The 16,563-nt window shown below is 40.2% G+C and overlaps 1 protein-coding gene across 4 annotated transcripts in view; it reads right to left on the bottom strand.

Annotated features, from left to right (window-relative positions):
• The window catches only part of LOC138852565 (hexosaminidase D), a 330,048-nt gene that overhangs the window by 284,572 nt on the left and 28,913 nt on the right, over positions 1-16,563 (bottom strand). For 3 of the 4 annotated variants that reach the window (XM_070084102.1, XM_070084100.1, XM_070084101.1), the window contains exon 2: positions 8,607-9,487. The exons of the other annotated variant lie outside the window; for it this stretch is intronic. The gene's annotated coding sequence lies outside the window, so the exon portion shown is untranslated. The remainder of the gene's footprint in view (positions 1-8,606; positions 9,488-16,563) is intronic. 4 annotated transcript variants of the gene reach the window in all.

Here is a 16,563-nt window from a genome sequence, read left to right on the forward strand (position 1 = left end):
GTGAAGCAGCATCTCGTGAAGTTGAGCTCAGTGGCACAAGAAATATACTTCAGACACGTGGCATTAAGAAAGAGAAGATGCAGGCAAGACAGGGAGGGGCACTCTCTATACAGGCGAAGACGGAGAATCACAGAACTTCTTAAAGCCTGCAGATTTGAGAAACGGAAACACTTATTAGAGCGATGGAAAACGCGAAGCTCAAACTTAATGCATTATACAGAGTTCAGGAGAGAGAGAGGGAACAAAGAAAGTCTTAAATAAAACCGAAAGAAATATCCAAAATATTTTTTTCGCAGGTGCAAAATTTAGGGCAAAAAACTCATCTAGAATCAGGCCCTTGCTTAAAGGAGACGAAGCTTTAGACACACTACAAAGGTGGCAGTAAAGCTATCGGAAACGCAGTTCAAGATGCAAGACTGCTAAACAGATGGATTCCCAACAATTGAATACCTGGAGGTTATTCCGGGGATCAACGCCCCCGCGGCCCGATCCATGACCAGGCCTCCCGATGGATCAGGGCCTGATCAACTAGGCTGTTACTGCTGGCCGCACGCAGTCCAACGTACGAGCCACAACCCGGCTGATCCGGCACTGACTTTAGGTATCATAACCCAGACATGGCAAAAAGCCTTAGACAAGTGTGACCAAGGTGTATAACACACAAAATGCGTACAAAAGAAATAACTGGAAAAGCAGACTGATGGATATTAAACCGTCTAATAGAATACAAAGGATGAGCGATTGACTACCTTAAAACTAAGTCTTTGAGGGTGATGGAATGATTACATCGTCACTACATCTCTACTGCTTCTGTTGCTGCCGCCTCTGTATTTAAAGAAGACTATTGTGTAGGCCAAACGTTTCGGAAGACACCTAACTGTTGCACACGTGTCAGGGTGAAACGTTCTGTCTCTACAAACACAATACTGGCTCCATTTCTCTCTTACTGTGCACATGAGTCGACTCATGGCTCCTACCAATACTAAACCTACAACAGACCGACATCGTTGGATCCTAGCTCTTGATGCTGTCGAAGGGCTCTTAACCCAAGGAACTGGAGTTACTGTCCCATTCCTCGAGCCAAACCTGATTACCTTCTATATCTCAGGTTAAAATTTTCCCGACGGCGGTTGCAGCGACTAGGATGACATCAATAATAATGATGATAATTATAATTCAGCTCGTTCAACTTTCTTACTGCCTACTTAATTAAACTAAAAAAAATACTACCATCACTGTGCGTCGTATACAGTATGCAGTTTCTATCACTATTAATATATATATATATATATATATATATATATATATATATATATATATATATATATATATATATATATATATATATATATATATATATATATATATATACTGACTGCCGTGTTCTGCCGTTAACACATTTTCACACATTGGAGTTCCCCCACTTTATCTGTTACTGGTGCTTCAAAATGAGTGAGTCTTCGACACCCTGCGCGCACACACGCACAATACGATAAAGTTCATGGAACAGAGAGCGGACCTAGTGTCGACCAGCGAAGAGGTGGGGCCAGGAGCTACGAATCGACCCCTGCAACCACAAATAGGTGAATACACACACATACACCAGTGCGCAGCGTAAATATTTTACTAATACAGTGATGCTGTTTCAATGGCATTATGGGAAAACATCCATCATTCGCCACGTACCTCCGGCACAGTGTCGCGCTCGACATTTGTTTACCTTCTGCACGTTGACTGCTTGTTGTTGCCAGCGATTTTTTTTCTTTCTGCCACAATTTCAGCTGTACGTTAATCACAACAATAAACACTGGTGCATTAAAATTAATAGAACACCTTAATCATATTAGTATGAGTATTATTATTATCAGAACTAAGCGCTAAACCTACAACAGTAAGAGTATCTAAATGCGAATTGTCAAATTTAATACCCGGGATTTATAGAGAAAATGGACGGGGATTCGAACAGTGGTCCTTGCACGTAGCAGGGCCAACGCAGTACCACTGAGCAACGAAGTTTACAAAGGGAATATAATAATAATGGGGATAAGGTGAAGAGTAGTTCATAGTAGAGAGTGTGAGAGTGGAGACATGAGCTGTAAGAAGAAGAATGAGGGCGTGGGAAGAAGAGTGAGGGCGTGGGAAGAAGAGTGAGGGCGTGGGAAGAATGAGGGCGTTGGAAGAAGAGGGCGTAGGAAGAATGAGGGCGTGGGGAGAAGAGTGAGGGCGTGGGAAGAGTAATAAAGGAATGGAAATGAAGCGTGGGAAGAGGAATAAGGGCATGGGAATGAGGGCGTGGAAAGTGGAAAACATTGGAGCGTGTAGGCCAGATTAATTGGATAGTCTCAGCTTCAGATTACACAGTAAAGACTCCAATTAACCTGTCCAGGAAGAGTCATATCGTAGTCATTCAATTGTTTATGTCACTAGGGATCCCAGGCAGGCAACACTGCACCAATATCATCAACAAACACAACAGAAACTCACTCTCTCAATATATATATATATATAAATATATATATAAATATATATATATATATATATATATATATATATATATATATATATATATATATATATATATATATATATATATATATATATATATGTCGTGCCGAATACGTAAAACTGGTCATTTAGCAAGAACTCATTTAAAATTAAGTCCTTTCTAAAATTTTCTCTTAAACGTTTAAAGATACATTTTTTTCATTAATGTTAATGTAAAAAAATTTAATTTTGCACCAAAAGAATCTTAAAAAACTTACCTAACCTTATTATAACAAGAGCAATTTATTTTAGCCTAACCCAACTAAATATATTTTATATTTGTTTACAGTAATTTAATACTAAACAAACACAGTGAAATATATTTTTTTCGTTAGGTTCAGAATGATTTTGGCGAAATTATTGCATACACAAATTTTCACTTGTCCTATATGGCAAGATGAGCGTTGCTATTTAAGCCAAGATCGCAAATTCTGCCTATTCGGCACGACATTATATATATATATATATATATATATATATATATATATATATATATATATATATATAAATATATATATATATATATATATATATATATATATATATATATATATATATATATATATATATATATATATATATATAATCACGAAACAAGTGATTTTGAATCATTAACAGAACTTAGCCAGGACTCGATCCTGCATTACCATTCAGTGAAATTTCAAGGGCTTTCGTGATTTCTCACATTAACAAGGAACAGTAGAATAGAGCATAAGACTTATAAGGTTGAAATATCACCTCACAGACGACCCAACACACCGAGTGTACTGCGTTGTGTATGACATGTCACAAATTGCTTAAATTTCTCACAAATTCTATTCAGTATAAATGAATCTAGTTTATATAACCCTGAACCTATAGTCCTACTGAAATCTGATTTTATTATATTTGATTATATATGGCTGAACCATTTACGTTCTCGGCCTTTTGTTAAAATCTCTCGCATGAATAAACAGTGCATTGGACTAGTGTCTAATTCTTAATGCTATATTTATGCTACTGTAATTTTAATTCAAGGCTTTTTCCGGTTTAACTGTAATAAACTTCACTGCATTTTTTTTATAGCCGTCAGCATTTTTGGGAGAATTATAAATCAAATTTTCGTTTACTGTATCAATTTTTTAAATACAACTTGATCTTAAAATTCTTAAGAGAAGGTATATCAAGGTTTTCATGGTAAGGCAGAACCAACATATTCTTGGTTGAATAGCACTTTTTTTGTCCTTTTTTTTAATTGTAAAATGTATTTCTGGTAATTTTGAAAGATTTGCCAATTAAAATTTTTGGGTATTATAGATCATTTATTATTTCATAAATCTTCAAAAGTTCATCTATGAACTCTGGGCTGCAAATATGCAAAGTTCTCAAAAACACTGATGAGAATGCAGAAGGTTTAACTCTGTCATCATGTGAAGAATAACAGTACACAGAAGAGCAGTTATTTGTTGGTTTTCTGTAGATTTTGAATTTAAATTCTTGGTTTTCCTTAATTAAAACATCTAAAAAAACACTTTCGTTCGAACTAAACGTAAAATTTTATGGATGGAACCAGTCTTATTTAATTCAAGTAGGAAATGGTTTACATCTATATTATTGGGCATTAAGCATAGAACATCGTCCATATATCTGTACCATTTTAGCGTTATCAGGAAGAATTCTTTTAAACAGTCTTGTTTCAAAATATTTCATACAAATTGCTAAGGACTGGTTAGAAAGGATTTCCCATTGCCAAACCAAAAAAATCACCATTAAGCACAAACCTTGCAACAACAATGCAAGGTTTAATAAGCTCAATGACTGTTGGCACAGGCAGTGGTAAATCGTAATTACGATTATATATAACCACACAAAATAACCACTGTGGAAAAAAATACAAAAATCACGAAATCGCACTTGAAAATTCACGACTTTTTCACAGTGGTTATTTTGCTTATTATATCATCTGTATACTGTGATCTTGTTGCTTGTATCTTATATATATATATATATATATATATATATATATATATATATATATATATATATATATATATATATATATATATATATATATATATATATATATATATCAGTAATTTCAATTTGTGGAACATTTTTCCTCTTCCATAGGCCTAAGGTTTAGTTTCTTTAGTCTCCTCAAAGTGCACATCCTTCAGTTCTGGGACTAGTCTGGTTGCAAAGCTTTGGCCATTCTTAAACTCTTGGCTGTGCTTCATCAGGTGGAGAATCCACGTATATTTCGACGTTGCTGGACGGATAGTAGCATTTCTGACACGAAATTCTAGGTACGATAAGCATACAAATAACAATATCGACGTTACATGGCTAATAAAACTGACATTATTACCTTTAAAAATATCATTATTACAGTAACTTGAAAAAGTAAATGTTTATCAGAAAACATTTGTAAAGTAAACATCGCGCCTTGCCCCCCCCCCTATTATTATTATTATTCTGAAGCGCTAAACCTACAGAGGCCATACGTTTGAGAAATGTCAAGTATCCAGGTTCGAACTAGTAGCTCTAGTATCAGTGACAGACTCCATCATCAACATTCATCTTCCCCCCCTTTCCTCCGCCCCTCTTGAAGTCTATTATAAATTTTAAACTCTCTGCAATTGGTATAAATTATACGAGTGGCACTATGGGACTGGTTTAAGGAGGTTTATGTGTACCTGGGGAGCCCTGGGTTATACTTCCATCAGGTGAATGGCTCATAACTTACAAAATAGTGGCAACTATCACAGCGATCAATGACAAACTATCTGCTGCTATATTATACACGCCCGGAGTCTCAGCTCAACCAAGTCAAAGCCTTGACATGCAGCCTATCCATATTTTCCTAAGTTAATTTTCTTACCAGGCTTCAAGCAGTAATTTCTTAAATTGTCCAATCTATAAATATGTTTGTTTATTTTACAGCAGGTTACGTCAGCTTTATCTATAAATATTAATTTGTTTATTTTACAAAAGGTTACGTCAGCTGAGTTATATAAACCCATAAAAGCGTATATTTAACTCCCAAATATGCCAATAATAAAATCTGCGACATCTGGGGACGCAGTGGATCATTGCATAAATTTTTAAGCACAGCGACAGTCTCCCACCCACATACGTTTACCAAAAAAGCAAATGGGAAACACATTAACCATCTTTCACTCAGTTGCTGCTGTCCTGCCTAAACTGTGCATACATCACGGTTAAAATGACACTCGTACCTTCAACATCCCCACCTCCAGTCTGACTCAAATTCGGCTAACGTTTCCTTGAATCCCTTCATAAATGTTACCGTGCTCACTCTCCAACAACATCTCAAGTCATAGAAATAACACGTCTCCACCCTTTCTAATACCCTTAGGCAATCTTGTTGAATATTCAAGCCCCTAGCACTCAAACCAAGACTTCTTCATACGCTCCCTCCAAATATAAGGGAAATTACCAACAAACCTTTAGCTATCTTTAAGAAGGAACTTGATAATTGCCTCAAGGCAGTTCCTGATCAGCCGGGCTATGGTGTGTATGATAGCACCAACTGCCTGGTCGATCAGGAATGGTCGCAGTAATGGTGTACAGTACCAACAAGTTGATGAATCAGACGTGCAACACCTGGGTATCGTTGTTTTTAAGACATTTCGATAAACATCTTAAAAATAAGGATTACCAGGTGTTGCAGGTGTCTTATTCATGAACTGGTCGATCAGGACAGCAACAAGACCGGGTCTGTGACCGGGATGTGGGGATAATGACCCCCTGAAATCGACTCCAGGATAATCTACGTTCCTGCATTCTTTTTTTTTTTTTGCAATACATATTACCATTTTTATGAGGAAGCTCTAAACCGGTAAGGGGATCATGAAACACCTAAGGAATGGATGGTAATAATAAGGCTTGAGTAAGGAAAATGGTTTGCCTTGTATCAGGAGCCCTTCACCGGCAATCAAGGCATCCGTCCCCCATTGAAGAGAAGACAATACACAAACTCTCACTTCCTCGTCTAGGTTGGAAAAAAAGGGCAATAGAATGTTGACAACGACCTTGAGCTCCTGCAACTACAATGCAAGTGTACTGCTGCATGTTTATCATTTGAGAAAATCTGGTTTTACATGTTTCGTGATGCAATTTGTATAACAGCGCAATAAGAGACGATACAATCATAATCTTATCTAGCACACTTGTAAGCGTATCTTCGCCCTCACTAACAAGCGCAACTACAGTAATAAAGAATAAAAGCCACAATACTGTACCAGCAACAATTCAATATTAACCCGCAATTAAGAGAGAAAACTTTGGATGGAAGGACACAAGCGGATACACTCAGGATATCTATATGTTCTAGTGTATGCACTTGTGTTGTCATCCACAGTGTAGGTATCAATTAACCTTCCTTCAGAGGGAACTTAACCTGACATTTAGGTCCATCCCAGACTAATATCAAGTCGCAAGAGCCACAGTAACAAAGAATAAAAAGATTTTTTCTTTCCCTTGACCTTTCTCCTCACCTCTTTACGTACCTGTCTTCTTGTTTTCCCCAGCCTCTCTCTCTCTCTCTCTCAGCTGTGACTTGATGAAGGTACAGAATGATATACTGGATGGCAACACTTGCCCACAAATATAGTGCAAAAAGACCACGTCCAGAGCAAACCTTTCTCAAAAAACTGTTTGCCTATTTTTTGTATTTGAATGGAATGTAATCCTATTTTCCCCATATATTTCTCTCGAAGCAGACCTTCATTAAAATTTGATAAAACTCTTAATTAAGATAAATTGTAACCTATAAATATTAGGGCTACACATGGCGTCTTTTTACCACATCTAGAGAGGACTGAAATATCACCTAAGCGTAGTGGGGTTAGTAGTGAAATGTGCAGAATAGCCTAATCCAGTCTCCGATTTTCCAACTGATGAAACATCCCTCGGAAACATAAAACTCCTGCTTTTACGGCCTGGCGACAAAGCAGAAGAGGCGGCGCTTATAGATTATTTTTTCTAGCACACTCCCAGTCCTCCCTTGACGCAGGCAGCTATCCTGCACGTAATCCATTTCCATTTTTATAGCCCTACGACAAGGTGTAACACAGAGAGCTCCTCCGTGGAATATTAAAACCTGCCGTCCAATGACGCACCGCCAGCCTCGTGCCTTGAATTACCGAGCAAACTCGACCCAAGTGAGTGTCCTGCACAGATAGGCTTCGACACGCTACTGGATACCTCCGTAGTCGCCATATATATTAGAAGGCAGCCTTCCTGACACTATTATATATGGGGTCCTTGTCGCTAACCAACTAGGAGAAGCGTTCCCCTTCCTCTTGTGCATCTATACCCTCTCTCTCAAACATAACACACACACAGTCTACCACCAAGGTAGGGTGAAAGAAAACATTTACCGTCATTCATTCAATAGTTATCCTGCCAGAAGTGAGGAGACGTCACAATTCAAATGACCCTCCGAACTGTACATCTGTACCCCTCCTTCAGAGTGCAGGCACTGTACTTCTCCTTCCAGGAAGCAATGGACGACTGTAACTTAATGCATGGAAAAACTGGATTGGAATCGAATCCAAGACTGTTCGTATGCAGCCTACTTTCCCCCACTGCACAGAGGTCGTTACAGAGAAGTGAACAATCGGCACTGAGCTAGATCTATCGCTAGGATTATTTGTGGTGGCGAAAGAACCTATAAACATTTTGCGGAGACATCACAAACATTGCCGCCTACTAACATAACTTGGTTGTGTGAGGAATGCCTCCTTGTATGCATGTGTGTATATTTTATTATATATATATATATACATTATATATATATAATTATGTATATATATAATTATGTATATATATATATATATATATATATATATATATATATATATATATATATATATATATATATATATATATATATATATATATATATAAATTGAACAAGACCCCATTTATGGGAATTTCCTTGATAATATAACGTAAGGGCCAAGCTTACCGCAGGTTCTCTTGTAAGACACAAAAGTGTTCGTCTATTCCTATGTTATCCCAGAGAGCAACACAAATTATCTGCTTCTGCAACCTACCTTTCACATGATGGGCGGCAAGATGTACAAATGGTGAGGACGTGGGTAGCAGCGTCTTCTGCTCTGGAGTTTCTTCACACGATGTTCCAGGCTTATGTTCATTTCAAGAACTCGTAAACACCACTTAACAACGCACAGAAGTCGAAGTGTAGTGCGCACTGGCCTTCACCACCAGCCTGTCACTGGCAGATATGTTAAAGTGTATATCGAAGTATTAATCCAATTATTTACTCGCTGCAAATCACAATCCTCAAACTTTGCTAATTACTGCAGTTAAAATCCCATCTAAGCTGACTAGATAATAACACAATAAACATAAATTCACGAAAAACGTTATCTAAATGTAGGAAGTTACAGAGCGCTGTCAATAATTCTTTGCTAAGATATACACCACCTAGGCTGCCAGCCTACCCGCCACCCTGGTCAAGTCTAGAGGACACCTCGTGTTTAAAGGTTACTGGAATTGTGCTCCAATCCTTGTAGTGTCTTGGTGCTGGCTCCAGTAAAACAAGTTTCTTCAGTAGGCTGATATGGTGATTCCTTGGACGCCTTGCTTGGCCTTACTCCAGTTGCAGTGGGGTCGTTTTTCCTTGAACGACTTGCAAGTGGGAGTCCTTTTCCTGTGAATAAAGCCTTGGAGCTAAGGACTTAATGAAATTCACTTTACAATCCCTGCCACGTGTGATCACTCAAGTGTCTAACTAACGTCTTCGTTCACATGTCCAGCTGACGCCTTGGCCCACGTGCTCAGCCGACTCCTTCCACCACCTGTCCAGCTGGCGTGCCCAACTGACGTCCTTCCCACGTGTCCAACTCGTCAGGACAACTTCCCCCGGCGCTTCTTCATCTGCTTGACGCTGTTGCTTCAACCTTCAAAATACCTGAGGACGACAAACACTTTGATTAACCAAACAAGTTAAATATTTAAAAAGCTAACATTTCACCTTTTAAAAATGATAAAATTCTGTACAAGCTGAGCTAGAACAACAGCTGAGGACGTAAAAGTCAGTCAACTCAAAAAACAAGTTAGCAAAATAAAATACCTGGAGAGAGTTCCGGGGGTCAACGCCCCCGCGGCCCGGTCTGTGACCAAGCCTCCTGGTGGATCAGAGCCTGATCAACCAGGCTGTTACTGCTGGCTGCACGCAAACCAACGTACGAGCCACAGCCCGGCAAATACTACAGAATTTCTCTTACAAAAATAATTTAACTAGACAGCACAAAATAGTGTGGCAAGACAAAAAAAAATTGTATCAGACATCGTATGGTCGACAAAAATAGTATGGTAGACAAAAATCGTATAGTTGACAATATTGACAAAATAGTATGGCTGACAAAAAAAATCGTATAGTAGACAAATTAAACTATAAACAGATGTTTGCTTAATTACGTAGAGGCTTTGTAATGTATTCGTCGGTTAATCTTACCTCTCAGACTAGTTAGTAGTTACTGGTAATACCCTGGACACTGGTTCATTCACCAGATGCTTTATTAATAGTCACTGCATGAATATAAACAGCGAGAGCATAGACGAGATTCACGCATTGTATCTGACATGTTGTTGCTACTGGTGCTGTTGCTGCTACTGGTAGTGGTGTTGCTGCTACTGGTAGTGGTGCTGCTGCTACTGGTAGTGGTAGTGGTGCTGCTACTATTACTATTGGTAGTGGTGGTGGTGCTGCTACTACTATTGGTAGTGGTGGTGGTGCTGCTGCTATTGGTAGTGGTGGTGGTGCTGCTGCTACTACTATTGGTAGTGGTGCTGCTATTACTGGTAGTGGTACTGCTGCTACTGGTAGTGGTGGTGGTGGTGCTGCTGCTGCTATGGTACTGGTGGTGGTAGTGGTGATCCTGCTGCTACTATGGTACTGGTGGTGGCGGTGCTGCTGCTGCATCTAGGCTACTACAGCTGATGCTGCTGCTCCTGCTATTCATAGTGGTTCTGCTGTTCCAGCTGTTGTTGATGTTACTCTTGCTACACAAGGCTTTGCAACCCCTCCCCCCCTCCAAAATGGTATGTGTGTGTGTGTGTTGTATGTTTGTTTTTGCCCCACTAACAAAAGCCAAGCGTCACTACACACACTCCCACCACCAGCACCGCTGAAGTACGGAAGTCCCACCACCACAAGAGAGATCACCGGCCATGACGAGCACCACACACCTCCAGGCCTCCTCAGATACTCTCAGTTTATTGACGCTACCAACATAGCACCCTCTTCTCCCCCTGACGTTTGTTTATACTGACATAAACGCTAGGTGAACCTCAGTCCTAATTTGTTGACCAGGACATCATTAGTAATTCACCACAAACTATCCTTAATTAGTGATAATTAGTGTGCTACAGCATTATCTTGGTTGCTAGGCACGTACCGAAGCAAAATTGGATAAATCAACAATGTGCTGGTAGTAGCTACCCTCCCTACCCCTTCCCAAGGGTTAAACCCGTTTATCTACCATTCTCAGAACGCTCCAAGATCTGCTACAGGTTTGACACTTTTCTGTAATGCTACCACTAATAATAAAATTATTACTAATAATAAAATTACCACTGCTATACTATTACTACCACTGCTGCTATTACCACTGCTACTGCTGCTACTATTACTACTGTTACTATCACTATTACTGCTATTACTGCTGCTACTACTACTATTACTACTGTTACTAATACTACTGCTACTATAACTGCTGCTACTACTATTACTACTGTTACTATTACTGCTGCTACTATTACTACTGTTACTAATACTACTGCTACTATAACTGCTGCTACTACTATTACTACTGCTACTATTACTGCTGCTACTACTATTACTACTGTTACTAATACTACTGCTACTACTATTACTACTGTTACTATTACTACTGCTACTACTAATAACAAAAATAAACTAAACATTTACAGAAGACCAAGCTTCTATTTTCACAACTTTTCGCTCACAGACGAGCTTCACGCCGTGACATGAAAAAAATCTCCCATGTGAACGAAACGTTGTGAGTTTACATTACCCACTTTACAGTTAAAATTCTACTAGAAGCCAGTTAAACGTTTTGCACTCTAGCAGGATTGCTGATCTTTCCTATCTTATGAACACGTAAAAGGTTTTTGACCCAGGGAATTGGAACAGACTTCCACTTTCTTGGATCAAATCTCATGGTCTCCCATCCCCCAGGCGCTGTATGGACTCAAAAGACCTCAAAATAGTTTTTGTAACTATCATATAGAATAGTGTAGCAGCACTGCTGGTGTTCCCACTGTGTAACTATCATATAGAATAATGTAGCAGCACAGCTGGTGTTCCCACTGTGTAACTATCTTGTAGATTAGTGTAACAGCACTGTTCGTGTTCCCACTGTGTAACTATCATGTAGAATAATGTAGCAGCACTGCTGGTGTCCCACTGTGTAACTATCGTGGAGAATAATGTAGCAGCACTGCTGGTGTTCCCACTGTGTAACTATCGTGTAGAATAGTATAACAGCACTGTTGGTGTTCCCACTGTGTAACTATCATATAGAATAGAGTAGCAGCACATTGATGGTTTCCCACTGTGTAACTATCATATAAAATAGTATGCTGGTGTTCCCTCTATCATACAGAATAGTGTAGTAACACACTGTTGGTGTTCCCACTATGTAACTGTCATATAGAATAGTGTAGCAGTGTGGCATGCAAAGAGTACGTAACCTTTATTCGGCGCATGTACACACCCTCATTTACAGGATATCTCCCCCAACCAGCGAACCAGGTGACTGAGGGTTGACGATGGGGCCCCGTCGTTCAATCAGTACCCAGGTTCCAGCCAATGAGAAGATGGTTTTGGCAACTGCAGAGGTGATGTGGGTATCACTCACCTGTCTGCCCTTGTCATTCCCATTCTAGAGCTGGTTGAAGCACGGTCTGCTCTCTAGTGGCAAGGCAGAAGCCTTGCTTACCGTGGAGTGCACTAATACCTATTGCTGTACATAGTGTATATAGTGTACATACTTCTGTTCTAAATTGGTGAAGGATAATATAAGTCAAAAGTTTTCTGCTGTGTTTATTTTGCTCCCTTTACACCCAGGATAACAGGCCTTTTGGACTCCTGGGTTGTAATAAGCAGCATACTCTTGGTGCATCCAATTTTGCTATATAAATATAAATACAAGGTCGCCCTCCACCAAACTTAACATGATGATCATCATAACCCTCCCCCTCCCTACTACTACTACTACCACCACCACCACTACCAGCAATTATCATGCAGTCTTGCATGCACAATTCACACATGCGGTTACCTCCAACAGCACATACCAGCATACTACACACCCGAGGAGAAGCAAAAAAAAAATGCAGCAACAGAAAGAAACGTAGCAACGGAAACAAACAAAACTAACAAACAGACAGGATATCGGGTAGACGAGGCAACTGAAACAGACGGAGCAACAGAAACAGTTGAAACGGAACAAAAAAATAGTAACAGGAGGGTCAGCAGAAACATGAGGCAATATATTACGAAGCTTAACAGTAGCACAAAAAATAAGAATAGCAAAACTACAACAGGAGCAGCACCAATAGCAGCAGGAGCATCAACAGCAGCACCAATAGCAGCAGTAGCATCAACAGGAACACCAACAGCATCAGTAGCAGCATCAACGGCATCAGCAGCAGGAAAGATGCCACATGCAGCCAATCACAACAGTCATGATGACAACATACCTGCTTGACAACACAACACCCGCTGAACAGAGAAACATGAACTACAAAGACAGAGAGGATGTCATTCCATCTCTGCAAGAACCAACAATAATGGATATGACTTCATATCAAGAAGTGTACAAACAATAAAAGTCCTCAGGTTGAACTTCAACTTTATATATCCTTGGGAAGGCCTCGTTGAGATTCTGCGCACTTCCGGTTTCCATATTGCAGAATGGACGTATATGCACTGGCAAATGTGTCCGCAATCCAATACTTGTGTAGTATGTATATATCATGTACCATTATAGGCAGGCTCCTTGGCCAAGCCTTAGTCACGCTACCCTCCATTTGAACCTCGCACATAGGCGGTGCCTGACAGGCCTCTGAAGTGTGTAATTTTTAACAGGTCTGGGCTCGCCACGGAATACCAATACATCGACTTTAGTAACAGTTCAACAGTTGTATTCTCAATATCATCACTTCCTAAAGACGAACCCTGATAAAATGTGCTGAGAAGGATGACGAAGCTCATCCCTTGTATCAGAAATCTTTCCTACGTAGATCGAGAGCACTGAATCTGCTCTCTGGAAAGGCGCAGAATTAGGGAAGAATATGATCGAAGCATATGAATGGAAGGCAGGAATAAATAAAGGGGATATAAATAACGTGATGAAAATATCTAACAAGGATAGGACTTACAGCAATAGGTTCAAGTAGGAAAATTTTAAGATTTAGAAATATGGGAAAGAACTGGTTTGGTAACAGAGTTGTGGATGAGTGGAACTCCTGAGTAACGTCACTGCAGCTAAAATCTTGTGTAGTTTTAAGAATGGGTTGAAAGACGAGCTTCCATCACAGCAAGAACAAATGCATACCATCCTCTTGCTTACCGCCAACACAGAATCAACAGAAATATTTAAACAACTGTGAAGTCCTGAAAGCACTCACGGTGTATTCTCTGGAACGGAGAAAAGGCAAATACCTGATAATATATGCAGTGGTAAATACTTGAGGACCATGACCCAAATCTGTACTCGACCGTGCCATCTTAGTGGACAGACACGGAAGCACCGTTACAATGAATCAGATACACATGAACATAAGAATGGAGGAACGCTGCAGAAGGCCTACTGGTCCATACAAGGCAGGTCCTTATCAAAACTACCACTACTCAAAGCTACCCAAGAATTTACTCCCGTGAACAATAAAATGGTATAAAATACCGACAGGTTGTTAGGTAAGACATATGCGTCTTACCTAACAACCTGTCGGTATTTTATACCATTTTTAATGTTCACTCTGTCAGACACTACAATACAAGGGTATCTTGGTACAGACTTGAAATCAACTTCGACAACCTCTACTAGTGAGAATCGCTGGATTTGAGAGGGATATGACCTCTCAACGTCTACGTTCTTACCTCTACTAGTGACCTACGTCTCGCCTACTGGCGCTATATAAGGCTCCATCCTATCACTTCAACTCCATATTGTTTCAGACTATGGAACAATGCTCTTCTCCAGACTGAGGGACTGACCACCTCAAAACTTCAAGGGTGATGGACTGATTACATCATCTTTAAGTCTCTTCTGCTTCTATCAACTTTTCTGTACTCGACTGAAGAAGCCTACTGTGTTGGCGAAACGTTTCGAAATAAAGATACCTAACTGTTGCATATGTGTCTTACCTAACAATTTACTCCCGTACTCAACACTTGGGTATCTTCATTGTAGACGTTTCGCCAACCAGTGCCTTTATCGATACAAATTCAAGATGCTGTGAACACTAACTCCAAGGCTGAGGGACTGATTACCTCATCTTTTGTATATAGTTCTACTGTCTTCCAATTATGTCCTAGAATCTGTATTGATAAAGCCACTGGATGGCGAAACGTCTACAATAAAGATATCCAGATGTTGCACATGTGTCTTAACTTACATATTATGAAGACTGTAGAATTATATACAAAAAATGAGGTAATCAGTCCCTCAGCCTTGTAGCAGAAGAGCACCGTAGCTGAGACACTTACGCAACATATGGGAATCTTTACTGAGGAAACGTTTCGCCACACAGTGGCTTCATCGGTCCAATACAAAGCAGAAAGGTGTAAGAACAGGACTAGTTTGAAGTAACCAGTTCCTCAGCCTTGAGTCGATGTGTTCAGCCCATCAATCTTGTAGAATGTACAGCATAGAGCCGTAGACGTGGCTTATATACTGTAATCAGGTGAGGCGAAGCAGGAGGAGGCGAGGTCATAGTGGAAGGGGAAGGCCAGGAGCCGTGAATCGACCCCCCCCACCACCACAACTAGGTTAATACACAGCTCGGGGGGACCAACAATGACGTACACACGAGGAGCCTGGGTCACGGCCACACACCTTAGACAAACATTTTTTTTTTTTTAAGCAAATAGATTTAACATTATACAAGTCAGTCTCTCCCCTTCTCTCCCTCTCCCTCCCACTCTCTCTCTCTCCCCCTTCTCTCCCTCTCCCTCCCACTCTCTCTCTCTCCCCCTTCTCTCCCTCTCCCTCCCACTCTCTCTCTCTCTCTCTCCCCCTTCTCTCCCTCTCCCTCCCACTCTCTCTCTCTCCCCCTTCTCTCCCTCTCCCTCCCACTCTCTCTCTCTCTCCCTTCTCTCCCTTTCCAGGTGTTACATTGTTAGTTTAACCTTAAACTGAGATAATTACTGCTCTTATAACTACAAACACCTAAACAAATCAGAAATGGGGAAACATTTCGAAAGGGTTCAAAAGTTCGAACACTGAATACAAGGTAGAACGAACAGATGCCAAATTTCAAACATGAACAACAGTTCGAACAGGTATACAAGAAATATAACGCTCCAGAGTTTCGGGAATAGACAAAAAATGGCAATCATCCAGTACAACTCGGAAGAGAATGGAGCATTAAAAGGCTAATTACTTCCAATTAACAATACGGTAGAGGTAATTAGAAGCAATCAAGAGGAATAAGTTGATAAGAGAGCAAAGTAGACAACTCAGGGGACACAGATGGGAGAGCAGACAACTCACGGGACACAGGTGGGAGAGCAGAGTAGACTAACTCAGGGGACACAGGTGGGAGAGCAGAGTAGACAACTCAAGGGACACAGGTGAGAGAGCAGAGTAGACAACTCAGGTGACACAGGTGGGAGAGCAGAGTAGACAACTCAGGGGACATAGGTGGGAGAGCAGAGTAGACAACTCAGGGGACACAGGTGGGAGAGCAGAGTAGACAACTCAGGGGACATAGGTGGGAAAGCAGAGTAGACAA

Source organism: Cherax quadricarinatus, chromosome 11 (genome assembly GCF_038502225.1).
Source record: "Cherax quadricarinatus isolate ZL_2023a chromosome 11, ASM3850222v1, whole genome shotgun sequence".
Lineage (NCBI taxonomy): Eukaryota > Metazoa > Arthropoda > Malacostraca > Decapoda > Parastacidae > Cherax > Cherax quadricarinatus.